Source organism: Carassius carassius, chromosome 9, assembly GCF_963082965.1.
Source record: "Carassius carassius chromosome 9, fCarCar2.1, whole genome shotgun sequence".
Classification (NCBI taxonomy): Eukaryota; Metazoa; Chordata; class Actinopteri; order Cypriniformes; family Cyprinidae; genus Carassius; species Carassius carassius.
This window is the reverse complement of record NC_081763.1, coordinates 13,683,355-13,705,547: the sequence shown is the minus strand read 5'-3', so window position 1 is coordinate 13,705,547 and position 22,193 is coordinate 13,683,355. Positions and strand designations below refer to the sequence as shown.

The following is a 22,193-nucleotide window of genomic DNA, read 5'->3' as shown; positions in this document are numbered from 1 at the left end:
ACAAATGACACTGCATCTCTCCCCTCAACTCCTTCAGGAAAGCCAACAAGGCGCAAATTGTTACGTCTGGAGCGATTTTCAAGATCATCGACCTTATCTTTCAAAGTGAGTATTTCGTACTCCACATGCTTTTTACCCTCAGCAATGTCCTCACGCACATTAACAATGGCTTCTTCAAATCCATCTTGACGCGATTCCAACTCGCTCAGCTTTAGTCTCGTTTCCTGAAGGTCACTGTGTACTTTGTCAACAGAGTCGCGGATTTCACACATACGTCCGTCGATCATTACTTGAAGCTTCGCAAGCCCTTTCTCCAGTTCTGTCTGGAACCATTGAGGCGGGGATGTCGGGCTAGCCCCTAAGGCTAACGCCGAGGAATCTTAGGTAGCTGTTTCCTTCTTATTCTCGAATATTTTCTTAGGAGGCATCCTCAAAAGTTGCCCAAATATGTCAGTCCAGTTCGGAAAAAGAAAAATACAAGTAAATCCGCGCTTTGCTCAAAATAGTGCAATAAAAAAGGATTTTGTGTGGGAGCGATGCTTCTCGCGTCTTACTCTATGGCGGCCATAACCGGACCTGCTCACCAAAGACCTTTTTAATTAAGACCGGGTTACTACAGTTTTACTATAATAAGACCATGGTTATTTTTCGTAAGGGATTTCCCATTCTGACATTAAGTTTGGAGTTCAGGAGATTGTCTTGACCAGGACCACACCTCTTTATATATATATATATATGTATATATATATGTATATATATATTTAGTTTGACCTCCTGACGTTAAGCACTTCCTTTCACTAACATTTGTTGACTATTTTTCTTTCAGGCCTTAGGTTGTACCCTATTGGTGTAGTAGTCATTTTTATTTGAATGAATATGGAAACTGTTGGTCTATAATACATTGTGTTATTAGTCTAACTTCATGTGCAGAAAATAGGCAACATTTACTTGATCTACGTTGTTTCTTTAGCTTATTAGGCAACTAGTGCTGAATGTGAGCAAATATTCACAACGACTGAACAATGTTGTTATATTCTCTTTCCTCAGAATGTTGAGAATTTTTGGTAAATTCTCTCAGTCCTGAACACTCATCCCGAGTGTCGGATAGTCATTCAAACTTATTTCTCCGCCTTCTTGTACTTTAAATTGCTGGGGCGCGTGCTGTGAAAGTGATCGGTCTGCCTCTCATTCACTCTGAACTCATCACAGTCCACGCACACAGTGACACTGACACTCTCAACGCATGTCTGCTCTTTGCCGTTCTTGCTTCTTTCAGCGAGAAAGAGTACAATCATCCGTTTTCCTCTGCGTTTTACCTTTCCGCGAACATGCATCATCAGTACGGTGGGCACCGGGAGGGCTGTTGGAGTCGTGCTTTGATAAATGTTTGCAAGTGCACTTTATGTGTATTTCTACTATTAAGCCTGGAGCGGAACACCGTGCACTCAGGTAGGAAATTTGCGCTTCGTTAATACTTTTTTTTCGTTATACCTTTTCTGACTGCTTTGTTGTCATGATTAAAGACGTGTTGTGTGATTTAAAATAATAATAGGCTACTAATAATGTGAGGCTTGGTTTTATATGGGGTTCTGTTGTGTTATGCTGCACTGATGTGAACCTAATGTGAGAAGAGCAAGAGAGTCCGAGGGAGGGGAGTGCGAGCGCTTCTGGTGGGGCTATTGATTCATTCAAGTGACTCTGATCATTTGAATCGATTCACTAAAGAGAATTCACTTTAGTTTCAGCAGGTTATGTAGTTACGCCAGTAGGTGGCGACATGCGAATGTCCTTTTGTTGTGGCTGCTTATGAGTCATTAAATCGGTTACTTGAATAATTCATTATAAGCAGGATTTTGTTAATAACTGATAAACGCTTTGTTAAAATACGTGGTTACATAAAATATGAAACTTTGATAAAAGTAGTGTTTTAACACAAGCATATGCCTACAATTGACAACATTTTTTCCATCATTTTGTCAGCAGTGTCAGCTGCATACTTTCTTTTATATTAAACTTGTACACTCTTAATTACTTGTTTCATTTTCTTCACAAGTGTCTTGCTATCCCAAATGCTCCTTCATTGAGGAGGCCTACAGCCGGTCCAACAAATATGCTTATCTATAGTTCACAGTCTAATGATATTTGCTCAAACTCTGTTCAGTTTCTGAAGGCAGAAAAGGACTCGCTTCAGAAGGAAGAATCTGCAAACTAGTCAGTGTATGAAAGGAGACTGATTCGTTCCCTTAAAAGTTTAATTCAGAAAACTCGTCTGAAGACACTGTACCATCAGCACAGCTTTTATGCTTTATAGCCAGTGCTTTAAGTGGCCCAAAAGAGGTGCCGGTACTCTATTATAGCCTATATATATACATTTTTTTTTTTGATGATTCCATCCCCTATATTGAAGGGGTTTTATATACAGCAGTCAACAGACGACCTTATAAAAAATAATAAATCCTTTTATTCGTTTGTGGGACGAATTAAGGGCCGTTTACATGTCGCGCCTAAAAACGCGTGGAAAACGCTAGGCGCGTCGCTTTCTCCTTCTCCAAAGCGCTGGTATGGCAAGCCGTTCAGGAAATAATTCATGTGTATTGTGTGAATATGGATTGGTTTACTGGTTGAATGTATGGTTCAATGACAAACACATAGGTTTATAATAAATTGGTATAGCCAGACATATACTGGTTTAGATACATCGGTCTGATCAAGTGTATATGGGTTTGCTCCTTTATACACTGGTTTGTTCGAGTAAACATTGGGCTCCTCAAATATGCATTGGTTTCCCCAACTATATATTGGTTTAGATACATCGGTTTCCTCAACTATATACTGGTTTAGATACATTGGTTTCCTCAATTATATATTGGTTTAGATACATTGGTTTCCTCAACTATATATTGGTTTTCTCAATTATATATTGGTTTTGATACATTGGTTTCCTCAACTATATATCGGTTTTCTCAACTATATATTGGTTTCCTCAACTATGTATTGGTTTAGATACATCGGTTTCTTCAACTATATATTGGTTTCCTCAACTATATATTGGTTTAGATACATTGGTTTCCTCAACTATATATTGGTTTTCTCAACTATATATTGGTTTCCTCAACTATATATTGGTTTAGATACATTGGTTTCCTCAACTATATATTGGTTTTCTCAACTATATATTGGTTTCCTCAACTATATATTGGTTTAGATACATTGGTTTCCTCAACTATATATTGGTTTCCTCAACTATATATTGGTTTAGATATATTGGTTTCCTCAACTATATATCGGTTTCCTCAACTATATATTGGTTTCCTCAACTATATATCGGTTTCCTCAACTATATATTGGTTTTCTCAACTATATATTGGTTTCCTCAACTATATATTGGATTAGATACATTGGTTTCCTCAACTATATATTGGTTTCCTCAACTATATATTGGTTTAGATACATTGGTTTCCTCAACTATATATTGGTTTAGATACATTGGTTTCCTCAACTATATATTGGTTTAGATACATTGGTTTCCTCAACTATATATTGGTTTCCTCAACTATATATTGGTTTAGATACATTGGTTTCCTCAACTATATATTGGTTTAGATACATTGGTTTCCTCAACTATATATTGGTTTTCTCAACTATATATTGGTTTAGATACATTGGTTTTCTCAACTATATATTGGTTTTCTCAACTATATATTGGTTTAGATACATTGGTTTCCTCAACTATATATTGGTTTGTTCAAACACACATTGGTTATATAAGTTTGGATATTTTCAGAATTGATGTGTGAAATTTCTGGTCACATGATAAGATCACATGATCACAGAATCAAACTAACTTCCTCATCTATTCAGAAATGGTTAAAGGTTGTTGAAAATGAGTTCAGATGAAGTTCGGGCATATTTTGATGGATTGCAAAGAATTCTTTATAGTATCATCTTGCCCACTTTGGAGTTTTCAGAAACAGAAGTTTTATCAAGACGTCTTGAGGATTATAAATACATAATTTCATCTTTTATTTTATGTCTATCTTCTAACCAGGCCTATAATAATTCTACTGCAGATGACCTGACTTTGTTGTTAGAGCAACTTTCAGCAGAAATTGATTTCGTACTTCAGAGTATTTTTGAAAACCACAGAGAAGCGAGTTCCAGATGGCCTGCATTTCATTTGAGGGTTGTCCATACAGGGGACCTTGGAAGACCAAGGTATGTATTGTATTCTAATAGCATCTTGTCAACATAATGACATTTTTTATTTATTTGTTGGTCTTGGTAATGGTTGGCAAAAAAAAAAATCCAATCTCTACACATAGCTTTCTGGAAATGGTGACACTCTTCCAATGAGATTTAAGGTCCGAAATTTCCACTCGTTAAAATAAAATACGACCTCACGTTATGTCAATCACGCTTACACACTGCCTCCGAAACTTTCTTCCGTAATAATAAAATTAGGATGGGGTTAGATTTTCCGCGTTTTATGGATCCGTTTGAATGGTGTTTTTACAATTCAGAGCCACGGAATGATGGATACGAAAAAACAGTATGCAAGGAGCTTAATCTGAACATGAATATGTATAAGATGGGATCTAAATATATGTTCATTAAATAATGAATTGAATGTTTCCCTTTTAAATTAAATATTTTTAGCTGAGATCCTGACATTATTGAGTTAATTAAATTGTCAAAATGCATAGTTGTACATTAAATATTTGATTTATCATTTAATTAAAGTCCATTTGTTTATAATAATAATAATAATAATATTGATAATGTTATGTAAGGTAATAAACAGAAAGTGGGGCTCATGGTTTCACAGGATTTTGTGGAAACAATTGCATGGAAACTGCACTGCCTATATACATGTATTGGTTTCATATGTAACATTGCTAAAGAATTGTTAAAGTAAAAAACATCAGACAGACAGAACAACACACAGATAGAGAGAGAGTGAGAAGAGGGATAAAATGGCCCTTCAATCAGTCATTATTTAACTTAAAAGCTTATTCAGGTATAACTCACCCTTTTATATTTGTTTAGACACAGTTTTTCTACTTACTTTTGTATGGTCTACTCTATACAACGTTGATGTTGAAAAGTTTGCCTACACACATTTTGTAACTCTCTTTTTTTGTTGCTATTTTGATTACTTTTTCTTCTTTTTGTTAGGTATGATATACGGGAAGGTCAGATTGTGGCTCTTCAAGAGCTGGGTTTCAGCTGGACATCAATTGCTGCTTTATTTGGAATGAGCACACGGACCCTTTATAATCTCAGACAAAGATTTGGTCTACTTTCAAGACATCCATTTAGTAGTTTAAGTAATGAAGAATTAGATTCACTAATACTACAGGTGCTGTCCTCTACACCAAATGTAGGACAGACTTACATTCAAGGAAGCCTTCAGAGTAGAGGTTTAAGAATCCAAAGAAGAAGAATACGAGAGAGGCTCAGAATTATTGATCCAATTGGAAGAGCAATAAGGCGCAGACAAACAATTCGTCGGAGGATTTACAACATTTCTTCACCAAACCAGCTATGGTGAGTATACTTCACAAATGCAGCGTTGCTCAGTACACCAGCTGACACTTGTGTTCATTAACCTACACCATTTGACCTAAATATATCAAATCAACTGTAAATGAATCATAATATTATTCCCTATAATGCACAAGGCTTCTTTTGTCATATTATTAATCTGGTATTTTTTATATACAGTATTGAACCCATTAAAATCTATTAAACTAACACCTTGTGAACATAAATTACTCTGAATATGATTCCCAATTAAATCCATTTAATAGGGAATATAGGTCAATGTCAAGTTTATTTATAGCACCTTAAAACAACACAAATGCTGACCAAAGTGCTTCACAACCGACATAACAAAAATACAATTAACCCATTTAAATCCATTAAACTATAACACAGTTTGACCAAAAGTTATTAAACCAATTGTAAATGACAAATTTATTGAATTGATACATTTAGGTCAAACGGTGTTGTAGTTTAATGGATTTAAATGGGTTCAGTATTGTATATATGAAATACCAGATTACTAATCTGAAAAATAATTATTGTCCATTATAGGGTATAATATTCTGATCAATTTACTGTTGGTTTGATATCTTTAGGTCAAACGGTATAGTAGTTTAATGGATTTACAGAAATAAGTAAGGGATAATGTAGAGCGAGGCGGTTGTTATAGCGAATAACAACCCTGACAGGCTGATCACCCGACGCGAAGTCGATTGGGACCCTCTCTTATTACATGGCTACCTACAAAATAAATAAATAATTTGACACAAAATATTGAGTTAAAAAGGAGTTTATTGATTTAAAAACGATTGTATTGCTTCCGCTAAAGAAAATAGTCCGTTCCGCGTCCATAGTAACACTCTGTTGTTCATGGCAATGGGGTGTTATACTTCGCAGCGGTCTGATATCAAGAAATAACACACCGCATTCTACATTAGAATTCAACCAAGCTATGTAATAAATACATTTAAAGTTCCACAATTATTACAAAACAGATGAATTGCTGATGACAAAAACAGAGCCTTGTGCAATAAAAGGGATAGTTGGCTATGGTAGAAACATGACGTCACGATATGTCGACCTTCAGAGGCCGCGGTTATGTAGATATAACTTTTTCTAATGTAATAAAAACATAACGGATCATTAGGTAAGGTCTTTATACTCCACTGAAAACATAGTTATGGATCTTATATTGCATTTCTGTCAATAAATCCTCAGAATTATTACACATTGCACCTTTAATTGATTTGTCCTGAGATATATATATATATATCTGAGTTGGTTTGGGATCCAAACATGAAATGTACAGAGTATCATGAAACCAAATGTCTAACGAATATCAAACGTTAAAATAACTTTACCACCATCTTACATCCATCTCTTTTAACTTAGGCACATTGACGGTAATCATAAATTGGCCAGTTGGAAATTCTATTACCATGGATGTGTGGATGGATTCAGTCGGTGCATTGTATACTTAAAATGTTGCACCAACAACAAAGCTGATACCGTCTTCAGACTGTTTCAGGAGGGGGTGAACAACTTCGGCCTTCCTTGTCGTGTCCGCTCTGATGCTGGACGTGAAAATACAGAGGTTGGTTATTGCTTAACTTTATTTCTCTCTAGCTGGGAAACAGCACATCTGGTCACCAGTTTATGTTTTAGGTGAAAAAAAAGAAGTGGAAAAACACATTTAAAAGGACAGACAGATTTCACAGTAAGATGACCAGACAGATAGATCAGAGACAGACTGAAATAAAGTTAGAAAAAGATAAATGATCGACAAAAACCTTTGTAAATTGATTTGTTGTTCTCACACAAAATTTTGTCAAATAATTTTTCTCGCAGGTTGCAAGGTTCATGATCCAGCAAAGAGGCCCTGGAAGGGGAAGTTTTATTGTGGGTAGGAGCGTTCACAACCAACGCATCGAGAGACTTTGGGCTGAACTGAACAGAGTTCTGACTTATCACTACAAAGATCTTTTTCAGTTTTTGGAGCAACATTCACTGCTTGATTCCACTTCTGCTGTAGATATCCATGCTTTGCATTAGGTATATCTACCAAAAATAAACAGAGCAGTGAATGAGTTTGTCAATCAGTGGAATCACCATGCACTCAGAACAGAGCGAAACTGGACACCACTTCAGCTGTGGACATCTGGTGTACTGCAGCACACTGGATGTTCATGCTACAACCCACTGGATGACTGCGAGGACATCTTCGAAGAGACTTTTTCAAATTCCAGTCCAGCTGATCACAGATCTGACAGTACACTAACACTGACAGATGACCAAGAAGCATTCTTAAGAGAGAGGGTTGATCCGATGGAAGATGATGGCAACTATGGTATTGAGCAGTACATCTTGGTTAAATCACACTTGCAAATGCTGTTAATTTGAGTGTACCGAAACGGTAACACTTTTTATAATAACGTTCAGTTGCAAGTCATTTATAAATGGTTAGTTAATGATGAACTAATCATCATAACTGTCTATACCCTCACCAGTCAGCTCTTACACTGCAGACTACACTACACTACACACTACACTACACCCTACACTACACTACGCACTACACTCTACACTACACTCTACACTACAGAAGACAGCTGTCTATACCCTCACCAGTCAGCTCTTACACTGCAGTGCACACTACACACTACACTCTACACTACAGAAGACAGCTGTCTATACCCTCACCAGTCAGCTCTTACACTGCAGTGCACACTACACACTACACTCTACACTACAGAAGACAGCTGTCTATACCCTCACCAGTCAGCTCTTACACTGCAGTGCACACTACACTACACACTACACTCTACACTACAGAAGACAGCTGTCTATACCCTCACCAGTCAGCTCTTACACTGCAGTGCACACTACACTACACACTACACTCTACACTACAGGAGATAACTGTCTATACCCTCACCAGTCAGCTCTTACACTGCAATGCACACTACACTACACTACACACTACACTACAGCCTACACTACACACTACACTCTACACTACACTCGATAACTGTCTATACCCTCACCAGTCAGCTCTTACACTGCAGTGCACACTACACTACACACTACACTACACCCTACACTTCACACTACACTACAGAAGACAGCTGTCTATACCCTCACCAGTCAGCTCTTACACTGCAGTGCACACTACACTACACTACACACTACACTACACCCTACACTACACACTACACTACAGAAGACAGCTGTCTATACCCTCACCAGTCAGCTCTTACACTGCAGTGCACACTACACTACACTACACACTACACTACACACTACACTACACACTACACTACAGAAGACAGCTGTCTATACCCTCACCAGTCAGCTCTTACACTGCAGTGCACACTACACAACAGTGTTCAACACCTGTAGATGATGTGTAAACTATTCATCACTTGTAAATGTGTTACACATCATTTGTTGATCTTATGCCTTATTGATTCTTGAAGTGGTAATCTACGAATGATGTGTAACACATTTACAAGTGATGAATAGTGTACACTTTAGATTAGGGGATGCAGAAAGTGTTGTAAATGATTTATTCATGCGTTTACACATCATTGTGTTGAACACTGTTTTTTACCTGCTACAAATTATCTGTACGTATACAAGGCATTTATAACACTTTCTGCACCCTCTAATTGCTACATAACGTTACAAACAAAAAAATAACATAACACTTATTAATCATTTATAAACGCATAGTCAATGTTTCATACATTGTTAATCTTACTATTCACTTGTAAATGACTTGTAACAGAATTTACAAAACATACATAAAATGTTAGTATATCACTTGTTAATAATTTATGAATGTTTTGTAAATGATTCGTTCATCATTAACTAAGTAAGGGATAATGTATAGCGGTTGTTATAGCGAATATCATGAAATAACACACCGCATTCTACATTAGAATTCAACCAAGCTATGTAGCTAATAATCACTTATAAATGACTTACAACTGAACGTATGTTACCAAAGAGGATGCTTCAGGTCTAGTGATTAGGTGTTTTCAGCTGTGTAATCAGTTGTGAATTATGAGTAACGATTAAAAAAAAGTCTATCGGCTAACGTACCCAAAACAACAGGATTCAAATGCTGCTGAACATTTGTTTTAATGAAAAACAATGTTTCTATTGACAATCCAAACATTTTCAACAGATTTTGTTCAAAGCTTAAAATCTGTGATATTAACATGACCAATAACATGATCAATGAAAACACTGGAAAACATGGGTAGTACAGACTGTAGTTGGTAAGCGACAAATAAAACTTTTACTTCAAGCTCAACGTGTTTAAAAAAATAAAAAAAACTGATAATTAGTGTGACATTGAAGTCCAACCACATCTGTGAGATTGTGCTTATTTGTAAGCATGCAGTAAGGGGGAAAAATACCTATATGTCTCAAAATGTGTGTAAAACACAATAACAAAAATCAGCTATTTGAAGACAACAGAATATGTGTGGTTCATGCAAAACCAAAACCAGGGGAATTCCTGATACCAAAACCCATTTTCTCACAGAATGACTCGTAGGTTTTAGGGAACGTAGGGAGCCGTATTATATTCTCACAGGTGCTTGCCAGCGGAAGGGTACAATCTTGGTTGTCCTCAAGGAAGTAAATGGATGGTTCAGGGTTGAATCCAAGTGCTGGAACATAATTTGTTCCAGTAGTGAACACTAGAATATCCTCTAGTGACACGCATGCCATTGACACTGTTGAGGTAATGCACAATGTTGCAATAGTATATATGGTACATTGTTTAATGTAGATCTGTGAAAATAAACTAAATATAATATATACAATACTTACACTGGCAGTCTTGCAAGAAATCTCTCCAGTAGCCTACTGTTCTGCATTCCACATTGTACCGATTGCTGCCTGGTTCAGAGAGTGTAATTTTGAACAGTTCCTCCATAAATTCGGCAGTCAGGGGTTGGTCTTTCTTAATGAACAGTGCTGTCATTTGTTTGGGATGTTCTCTCAGTGCACTTAGCACTCCAAGTGCTTTAAGGCCTTCTGCAAAGCTAAGTATAAACACTTGTTTTTAGATTATTTTTTTCTAAAAAATAGCTAAATTAAACAAAGTTTAAAAAGTATATAATAATAATAATATAACGAATGGGTGTAATATTGTCTCTGCAAATCAAGTACACAGGCTGCAAGGCAATTTCTTAAACAGATAATTTTCTGTTACTTTGTGATAACTAATAGACACTTCAACAAACTCCAAACTGAACAAAAAAAATGGTTAGGGCAGAAAAACAATAAGAACTTATAAACAATAAGATCAATAAAGCTTACTATTACTACTTATACAATCAAGTTATCCAATCTACTTATCCAATCTACTTATACAATTTCGTCCTTGTGTTACACAATAGACATAACATCTATCATGTAATTAAAAAAAAGCCATCACTGTCATTTTCTTCCATTTCTACACCTTGTGAACTGTTCTGGCCTGGAAAAGTTATTCAAACATCATACTTCTTACCTGTCGTAAGCTGCCCTAGTTCGCTGCAAAACATACCACTTTGCTATCTCCTCTGCTACCTGCTTGCAATTTCTCAAGTTTATAGCCCTGCAGCATCCAGCCATAGAGATTACACTTTGGGCCTTAGCCACACTGTCTTGCAATTGGGCTTCGGAATCAGCATTCATAATCTGATATAGGACAAACATGGTTTATGTAAAGCTTGTTAGCTCCAAAACAGATATTTTATAAATAAATATTTCCAAATGATTTATGTTTTAAATAACACAAGTTGCACCAAATAAGTTTTGGGTAATTGAAATATTTTAGACACACAAAAAATTATAATTTGTAATTTTCCCATTGGCATTAGAAGAAACGTCATATTACAGTAACGGGGTCATGATTTGAGGAATCAAATTGTCATTGATCTTTTCAAATAAACTATTTAAAAAACAGCCTTTTTTCAGGACACTGTATTTTAAAGATTACCTTTCACAGATATTTATTGGAAAGGGTTAAAACAATGCGTTTCATTGATGATGAGAGCTTTTGATTTAGAAATCCTACCGTCAGTGCATCTCAGCACACACACACACACACACACACACACATATATATATATATATATATATATATATATATATATATTAAAACAGTCTTTTCAGTAACCAGCTGAACACTGTTTTCTTTTTCTGTTTTCGACAGAAACATTATGCCCATAATCACAACAAATGGGCAAAAATGCCAAATGTTGCTTGAAAATAAATTGCAGCATCTGTGACAGCTCAAGACTGTTAGACAATTATTAATCAAATCATCATTTGACTGCAATCTAAGAGTTTTGATACAGAGCTTCAAAATTTGTCTGTGACACTACCACAAAATCACAGAAAAAACATGGAGAGAGAGGGCACAGCAAATCTCTAATGGAGAAACCAAAAGGTTTTGCTTTCTCAAGATTCTCCGTCTACAATACTGGATGTCAGTTTAAATCCGAAGAACCTGATCGCCTAGCACAACAAACCCAAGAAGCCTTTTAATTTAGAAAACATAAAAAAGTAAATTGATTATACGAAGCAATTGGAATCGTAGGGTTGCACTTACTTCTGTAATCTGCGATCTTACTTCATCATCTGCAACATCATTCACTGACACATGTACAGCTTCGGGACCATGAATCAGTGCATCAACACACAGTCGTGACATGAAGTGTGGGGGGGGGCCTTCATGGACAATTGACATAGCAGCCAACTGTCCTGCCCTCATATAGCTGCCATTATTAAGAGCTGTAAAAAAATAAAGAGATACTTGAAAAAATATTAGCAAAAAATACAATTACTAACTGAAATAATTCAGTGACATTTTCCATCTCATTACCAGCCAGGTTGCATGATAACATTTTCTCATCCTTTACACCCTCGAACATTCCGCTGTAGTTGCAAATGTGCTCAAGAACAAGTCTAAAGAATTCTCTTTTTGGACCCCCTTGGTCAATTGCACCTTCGGGAATGCCAACATCATCTGTAAATTTAATGACAACGGTCTTTGAAGGTAGGAAATTTGGACGTCTCATGGCCCGTTCAGTTCCTTCCCACACACTCTTCCTTGTGATGTTAAATCTGATCAAGTCACTTGAAATCGCATTCCCAATTGGTAACAAGATATCCATCAAAGTCAGTTCTTCATCTCTTAAGAAAATGAGAATGCACCATGTAAGTATATAGATTGTATTACATAGTAGATAACACTCTTGAACACACATAACTGAATTTGACAGTCAATTTTTTTTAACTTATAACTGTTTACTTTCACAATTCAGTTTTCAGGTGTAGTGTATAACTTATAATTTATTTTGTATATACAGTACAATTATCATTTACTCACTCTGTGTGCTGTGACTGATTAACGTCTAGGAGGGACCTTGCGATTGCCTCATTCAAATCCACATCCGAATCTGTGTCATCAAAAAGATCAACATAGCATCTAGCAAAAACATAAAAAAAATGTTCAGTTAAGACAGAACCATCACTTGCAGGAGAAACATGTTTTCATCAAGGCTAATGAAATCAAGCAATTATGTGCTTTTCAAGAATATTTTGTTTGCTCACAAGGTCGTACCACTGACGCGATCGACTGAGCGTGCGGGAGAGATAGCTTTGCTGTCATCGCGCGAGAGTCCACGTCTATTCCCAGAAAGGTTATCCGTTGAGAGGGAATTAAAACACTTTTCTGGAAATTTGTTCGTAAGCCCAGGCTGTTTAAATGATTCAGCACAAGATCCCGATGAGAGTGTGCTTGAGTCTGCGATTGTGCTATCACCAGCCAATCGTCTAAGTAGTTCAAAACGCGAACGCCTTGGAGCCGAACCGGGGCCAGAGCTGCGTCCATGCATTTTGAAAAAGTACGGGGAGCCAGAGATAAGCCAAAGGGAAGAACGCGGTACTGATACGCTTTGCCCTCTAAAGCGAATCTGAGGAACTTCCTGTGTCTCTTGATGATCTGAATATGAAAGTATGCATCTTTCAGATCGATCGTGATTCAAACGGCGTAAATCCAGAATGGGTCGCAACCCGCCGTCTTTTTTTTTGGTACCACAAAATAGCGGCTGTAAAACCCTGACTCCATCTGAGAGGGGTGTACTTCTTCTATAGCCCCTTTGCTCAGCAGAGTTGACATCTCCTGTCGCAGCACTGCTATTTCCTTCGGTTTCACAACCGTGGGAAGAATTCCGCAGAAAGGAGGCGGGCCTTTTCGAAACTGAATGGTGTATCCGTGACGAATTGTGCGTAACACCCATTGCGAGATGTCGGTCAAGCGTTCCCACACGGCCCGAAACAACATAAGCGGTCTCAAGATTTCCGCTTCCTGCAACGCTGTCATACGCGTTAAAATGTCCGGCACGAAAAGCATGTGGCGTTCATGAACAGGGGAAGTGCATGCGTAAAAGTCGTTGCGTCTCGTTGTGTATAATCCTGAAACGTGTCCACGGCAGGAATTAATCCAACAGAATGAACATCGGGCTCTGCCGCTAGCGAAAAAGTGGCAGCTGTATGAGCCGTCATAAACGGGTCATTTTTGCCAGACCCTTGAACCGTCCCTCGAATTCTGAAAGCTGAATTGCGCAGAGTGTCTGAGTGAACGCTTGGCATGACAACTCGATCCAATGCTGCTCGAGGCGCTATTTGCGGCGAGACAGTCAGTGTTTGAGTATGGGGACTGCAGTGAGAGGGTTGGATGCGCCAAAGCGGTCCAACAGCGCTCTCTAGTGGAGGGCACAGTCCCTGGCAAGCAGCGAGAACATCAGGAGCTGCTATTCGGGGCCCGAGAACAAGAGGCATTAGCCGTCGAGCTCAGGTTTAACCTCTTCCGTTGTCACTGGTGAGCCGGTGGAAAAACCTTATGACCCCAATCCTTACGAGGGGACGCCATAGGTGAAGGCTCTTCCTGAGATGAAACTCGTTGGCGGTGAGAGGAGGTTGGGCAAGAACACGCGGGCACCTGCTGGCGTTCAACCTCCCTGGGCCTGCAAGGAATCAGCTGGCGGAAAGCGGCTGATTGCTGTTTCGCTGCTCTAAATTTTTCCCCCACCGAAGTGACAGCCTCTCCGAACAAACCGTCCTTAGAAACGGGGGCGTCCATAAGAAAAGACTTGTCTTTTTCTTTGATATCGGTGAGATTAAGCCAGAGGTGGCGCTTGACCGTAATCAAACCAGCCATGGAACGGCCCACTGCTTGAGCAGTATGTTTGGTAGCGCGTAGCACCAAATCCGTTGCTCGTCATAACTCCTTCACGGCCTCGGGTGTGATACCCTCCCCTTCGTCGAGTTTCTTTAAGAGCTCCGCTTGGTAGGCCTGAAGGACCGCCATAGAGTGGAGCGAAGCACCCGCCTGGCCAGCGGCCCTGTAGGATTTCCCAACGAGGTTGGATGTGACTCGACATGCCTTAGAGGGAAGAAGGGGGCGAGACTTCCATGCGGCGGCCGAATTAGGCACGAGATGTTCGGCGAGAGTCTCTTCCACCGGAGGCATCGCTGCATTTCCATGGTTCGCCATATCAAAAATGGTCCGCAGCCACAGCGTTAATCATACGCGCCGAATACGGCTGTTTCCAGGACTTCGAAACTTCTTGGTGGAGGTCCGGGAAAAAAGGCAAGGGCCTTCGGGGCTGCACAGGTGTACGACTTGTTAAGAAACGGTCGTCCAGCTTAGATGAAGGTTGGGCCTCGGCCTTCTCAACCTCCCAATCCAGTCCCAATTTACCCACCGCGCAAGAAACCACATCCAACAGCTCGCTGTAGGATGGGGAAACACGCTTCTCCTGTCCACTAGGAGGGAGAGAGCTAGTGTCGGCCGCGAAGTCCTCAGACCCCGAGGCCGCGGTGGATAAAATTTCGTCGTCATAACGTCCACAACCGAAGGAAATGGCGTTGCATGCCTCCGATGTGGGATGAAAATCCTCGTTAGAGAAAACGACCGGTTCAATAAAGCTCTTTTCCTGCACCAGGGTAGGGGGAGAGCGAGCGACGTGGAGAAAATTCCAGCGCTGCGCTGTCCTCAAAATCCATGTCGCACGTGTCACCCCAAGCTATCGCCTCGTGCGGTGCCTCGGCAGCCGCAGAAGTGACATGACGGGGGTTAGACACGGGGGTGACATTAGAAAATACATCCACCCTCGAGCGCAGTACTCTGAGCCGCAGGCCATCACAGTGGGGACAAGAGGAAAGGGCGCTAAGCGCCGCCTGTGCGTGATGTAAGCCTGAACATACTACGCACCTTTCATGTGAGTCTCCCTTTGTGATGAACCTGGTACACGGTTCTTTACATTTTCAGAAATTCATCGCGTCCGAGAAGAGGAGTTAGCACTGCTCGTAGAAACCGCTGAGAACGCGAGATGATTCTAGGGCACAGATGATTCGCTTCCCTGAAGGAATGAAATCTGAGCGAAATAGCGCGCGGCACCCAGGTATACGATGCGTGGGCATTCGTAGGACAGCGCAGCGACGCTTACAGGGAGTGTAAGTGGCCTTTATTTTTTTTACTCACACTAACTGAAAAATAAACATATCAACCCATAGTGCAAGGGTGTCCAATCCTGCTCCTGGAGGGTCACTGTCCTGTAGAGTTCAGCTCCAACCCCAATTACAACACACCTTAGGCATCTAATCAAGATATTACCAGGTATACTACATTTCAAGGCAGGTGTGTTGAGGCAAGATGGAGCTAAACTCTACAGGACACACCCCTGGCTGACTAGAACACAGACTCACTGGGCAGGGTAACAAAGTGAAGCAAATGAAGTATTAACAAGAGGACAAGGGGGTGAGGATAGAAAACAAAGAAAACCAAGTTGTGAGACAGATGAGCACATCCAACAGAGAGAAAAAAAAACGCAAAACAGACATAGGATCACATGGCAAGGAAGCCACTCCTGACAGAGACACATGAGATGGAGCATGGGGTCAGGATAATCAAACAGAAGTGTCAGAATCAAAACACTATGCTCTGAACAGGAAGACACAAAACAAACAGAACAGCATGACACAGGAGACCAAGTAATATCGATACAGACAGAAAAAAACATTGGAGATTAAACAAAATGTTCTCACTACATGTTGCAATGGTAAAGCCAGAGTTCTGAATTGATGAGCACCCTGATTAAAAGCATCATAGCAGGATTTGAATGAATTTATGTTTTTCACCCACCTGTATTCACTGTCACTTGCTTCAACAACAGTATCCAACATAGCTACAGATGACTCTCCAGTAAATCTTGCTTGTGAAGACACGGGCTGAATCTCTGTAGTTAAATCATACACAGGACGAGTGCGTGTTGCTTGTGAAGACACGGGCTGAATCTGTGTAGTTGAATCAGACACAGGACGAGTGCGTGTTGCTTGTGAAGACACGGGCTGATTCTCTGCTGTTGCACACCATGACCCCACATTTTGCACCTGTATTTTGGGTTGGAGTGGGGAGATAAATAATGTTAATAATTAATAAATTAAATAAATAATGTGTCTCAAAGACACAGGTGTAATAACACGGTTCCCACAGTCATGGAGAGCCTGTAAATATCAGGTCATTTTAGAATTGTTTTCAAGCCTTGAAAATGTATGAAAATGTTAGAATTCATGAAACAGACAACCAACATCAATGCATAAAAGACCCATGCTGGATTTAGTTCTTTTCTGTCTGTGTGCAGACAAAAGGAATGTAAAAATACTGATCAAAGACATTAGAAAATTTACCCTTGAAGATGACATCTGTGAATCTTCAACGGGGCTATCTAGTTCTTCTTCGGAAACATCGGTCTAAAATGTATCAGGAAAAGCAATGTTTTTGATATTACAAGAATGCATGATATAAAATTTCTTCCTTTTTTACACCATGAATACACTCAGAATATGTAAAAATAATACTTACTGTATTAAAATAATTACTTACTGTATGGTCTATTTCAAGAAGTTGTCTTTCTGGACGAATGTAAATGGTTCTTTGAGTGAAGATCCTTTTTAGAATGCGACCATTTAGTGACTGATTGGAAGCCAGTCTTGGTTGTACCAGTCTATTGTGGCAGCCCATCAATATTTCAATGCTATTTGCAGTAAAAAAAAAAAAAAAAAGATAGAAATGTCACCAGTATTCTTATAATTAATTTGTCTTGAAAAAGCCAACTTACTGCAATTGTAGTTACGATTAGTATTATTATTAACTTTCTGAGACTAAAATTTCGAATTGCTACTCCTCCTAAACTGTTCAAGCTACATCCACCCAACTCAGACTAGACCTTCATTCTGTTCCAAATTAGTGTGCTATATCTTTTCAGACTGATCAGCTTTACAATTTTCCTAAAAATGCTGATCAAAACTCTGAAAAATCGCATAGACTTTCACTGACGGAATGTTCAGATGGGCCAAGACTATTCAAACTTCAACAAATTAAAATGTTGACAGTTGGAGAGGATCATTAGACTCCATTAGCTGCCATTCTATGTACTATTTCTAACCCATAGAGACTCATTTAAGCTTCCATTCTATCTATCTATCCGTCTATCTATCTACTTATCCATCTTCCTTATTCCTGAAGATCTTACTGCGCTTTGAGTTATACTGTAGGTTAAGGTTAGGGTTATATCAAAAGGTTAGATCAAACATCACTTTTGTCCAAAAACATCCCTTTTGGAATTTGGGGAAATTCCAATTAAAAAAGGCTGAAACTAATCATTTTAAATCATAAGGTTGCTTTACAAATAAAGCTGATCTGTCAGTTTGACTGGATGAGCTGTCAATTTTCCTTCATTAGTTATTTTCAGACATCATGAGGATAACGTTATACTTGGTATTTTAACGTGACATATTATAACAAGAATATCTATGGCAAGATCTTTCAATCTCTCTCATTATTATTTAATTTTTTCCCTTTGCAATCCGCTGTACAAGTATGAAACAGGACATATACTGCACATTTGTGGTCTGTTCTCCCAAATTTAATTTGCAATATATTAAAGGTGCTCTAAGCGATGTCATGCGTTTTTTAGGCCAAAACATTTTTTGTCACATACAGCAAACAACTCCTCACTATCCGCTCGCTGCCTGTCCCCTGAACACACTGTAAAGAAACGCGGTCTCTGTAGACAGCCCAGGCTCCACAAACGGTAACAAAAACAAACTGGGCTCACCCGTACCATGAAACATAACAAACTGCTCCAATAACCGATTTGGGGTTTGGTGGGGTTTGGGGGGTTAGTGTACGTGCAAATGAAGGAAGCATGGAAGGATGGGGGAGGGGAGAAAATCTTCAAACTTCCAACTTTTAAAAATACTAAACTAAAACTTAAACTAATTAAAACTAAAAACCTGCAAACTTCAAGCTTTTAAACTTCCTCAAACTTTCTGGCTAGGCCAGGGTTCACGAATCTCGGTCCTGGAGGACCGCTGTCCCTGCAGAGTTTAGCTCCAACCAGCTCCAACACACCTGTTTGAAAGTTTCTAGTATGCCTAGTGAGACCTTCAGGTGTGTTTAATTGGGGTTGGAGCTAAACTCTGCAGGACAGCGGCCCTCCAGGACCGAGATTGGTGAACCCTGGGCTAGGCCTTTTCATGCCAACTTAACGTTTCTCTACAAACTTTTTTATCTAGTTGTAAATTAATGTACATGAAATGTCATCTTAATGTTTAATGCAGCTACACACACACATAAGTGTATTGTGATCAGCAATACATACCCTGAACCACACAATTTTTGTGCAAAACTGTCCTTGATGACTTCAACTACTCGTTCCTCATCCCATGAAATGTGGAACTCAAGGGCAGAAATTATATGTCCTTCATCGAACAGAATGGCTTTTGTGCCTCTTCTGGGGACTGAACCAAATCTGGGACCAGGGAGGAGGACAAGCTCCCTCATAAATGTGGGACTTTCTCGTGTGGGCCTCCTCACAGCTGATGCTGAAGACCTAAGGAGACAAATATATATCAACACACAAATATATTAGTATGTAAAAGTTTAGGCACCCTTTGCCAAATAAGATATTGTTTTTTTTCTTTTTTTCTTTACAGAGATAATCACCAGGACAATATCTTTTCAGTACACACTTGCATGATTTGAACAGATTTTTAAGAACAAAATTACATCTATTTTCTAGTCCTTTGAGTGAAAACTGCATTACATGCAAACACAATTAAGTAAAGTAATTAAGAAGTAAACTTTTGTAGCCATCTCGGGTACTTTCATAATTTATAACAATAAACTATGTATAATGCAATATTAATTTAGTTATTATTTAGTTAATAGGCTATAATAATATAATTTACTACCTCATTCTGTGATAGGAAGCAGTATCAGATCACAGAAGGGTGGTATTTCAAAGTTCAAACACAATACTGACGTTATGAGTATGTTATTAATATAATAAATTGCCGTGTTTTTTTAAATTATTTTTTTACGGTCTATGATTTTTGACTGAGCTATCTGGCAGTTATGCATACACGTGTTGGCATATGGCTGCTTCTCTGGTCCAAAAATATAATTATGTACTTTCTTTAGTAAGAAGAAGAAGTACCTGGGTCTGTCGCGATGAAAATGGCGCCGCAAATTGTACCTGTGACCACTGATGGGGATTGATCTTGACGTCCCCGCTGCTGGAGAAACACGTCTGTTAAAGAGAGAGTCAACCTCTCTTTCGACATTATTTTGTCTGTTTATTGCACTAGCCAGTGTATTTATTAAGTCTTCATTACAGAGAATAGCCTCTGTAATTGATATTGCCCTGTCAACCATTCTAGGATGAGAGTGACTTTGATCGAACCTCGTTCGCGGGGATTAAAGACGGCGGCTGACTAATTAGCTTATAGTGGATTATCGCCACCAACTGGACTGTAGTGTAAATATTGTTATAATGTTTTATAATAATATAATTTTATTATTTCCCCACCATTTTCCGACATTCTGACACGCTTCCCGATTCGAGGCTCTTCTTTATTTTGACATATTCTAAAATATTTTGGGGGACTGGGAGTGTTGTGAAAATGATTTTAAATTTTTTTTTTAAAAAGTCTGGCGCTGACTGGCAACTTTTGAAGAACTAAGCCTATGCAGACTTACAAAACTTTGACATTTTTTGAATATGATTCTAAGATGCGTAGGCTATCAATCATGAAAATAAGTTACAAGGTACAAGAGGCTAAAGGCACACTTTGAGGAAAAAATGTGCTTTTACCTACTCTCATGGTGCATGCTTGCTGAAAAAATATAGATGTTTGTATTGAACATTTATGAAGCAACACATTGTGTGTGAAAATAAATCATTAAAGTGGCTTATTTTCTCTAAAAATCGTATTTATTTATCGTATTTTATTTTAGCAAATAATTTAGCTAAAAATAATATGTCTTTAATAATGTCTAAGTTAATTGTGTAATAATTATTTTAAAGAGTATAGATTCTGAAAGCATTCAACGAGATCCCATAATAATTTAATATAGATTTACCTTAATAAATAATGTTTTATTACATGATATGATTAATATCATATTTTTAAATATGATGGTTTCATTATAAATATGGTGATTTTCTCTAAGGTGGACACTCAACTTAATTATATTTAGCCTAGCCTACCATATTACAGTAATCTATCCATGTAATGTCTAAAAATGAAAAAGTCAGCCAACTATTAATTAATATGGTAAATATGGTGCTTTTAGCCCTGACAGCAGGGGTTTCTTTTACCCTAAATACCATAATTTTACTTATTCTCCCGTTGTTGAAAAACTGTTGCTTCAATTAACTTGAACAAAACTGAAAATCATTACGAAGAGCACTCTCCCTTGTCTCTTGTTGCCTGTTTTTGTGGATTGTTTGCAAGTGAACCTTTGCCTGGCACATATACCATTGTGCTATAGCAATCCATAACATCCTTTGTCTCAAAATGTATTCAATAATTTTAGCAATTTTCATTTGCTACTGAAATCTACAACATTTAAAATAAAAACAAATATTAGATCAAATTAGCACACAGTTAACAGTCTGTGCTGCTGCCCACGATCGACAAAGGATCAGACAAATTTCCATGTGCATCTTGAAAAGCTAATGTTTTGGAAAGTAAACACAGCTACACTATCCCTTATGACTTTTTAATGGAATTTTGTTATTTACACTGCATATACACTGTGACCACAGGTAGGATCCTACTGTACTGAGTATAATACTTGGTTAAAAAGTACCTCTCAACCATCCCCTTAAAGTCAGTTATGTTATTCTTAAATTTATCATGCAACTGAAAATCAACTAAATGTACATGGGGTATTTGGTAAATCAACACTGGGACTAACTTTAATATTTGTAATACCCAATTATGAGTAGGCTCTTTGCAGTCCAAACAGGGTTTCTGACCTAACAGGGTTTCTGGCTCCAACTTTTGCTTGTTGAAGTTTTTAAGTTGATCCAAAAGCCCATTTCCAGGTTAAGCTCATAAACATTTAGTAGTATTTCATCCATCTCAACCTGCAGTAATGGGATTAAAGAAGATACTATAAAAAAAAAAAACAGCACAGCATAAAATATTATTCAAGAGTGTGCCTGTACTACTATAATTTTTTTAACTTTAGATCCAGACCACACTCATAATCCATAGCTGGCATAACT

At 38.3% G+C, this 22,193-nt stretch overlaps 1 long non-coding RNA gene and 1 pseudogene across 1 annotated transcript; both read left to right on the top strand.

The window, feature by feature from the left end:
• The first annotated feature begins 1,328 nt into the window (after positions 1-1,328).
• The window catches only part of LOC132148736 (C-type mannose receptor 2-like), an 82,680-nt pseudogene continuing 61,815 nt past the window's right edge, over positions 1,329-22,193 (top strand).
• On the top strand, positions 5,166-7,977 carry LOC132148568 (uncharacterized). Its single transcript, XR_009434936.1, has 3 exons — positions 5,166-5,547; positions 6,937-7,138; positions 7,393-7,977. It is a non-coding gene; the product is annotated as an uncharacterized LOC132148568 (long non-coding RNA).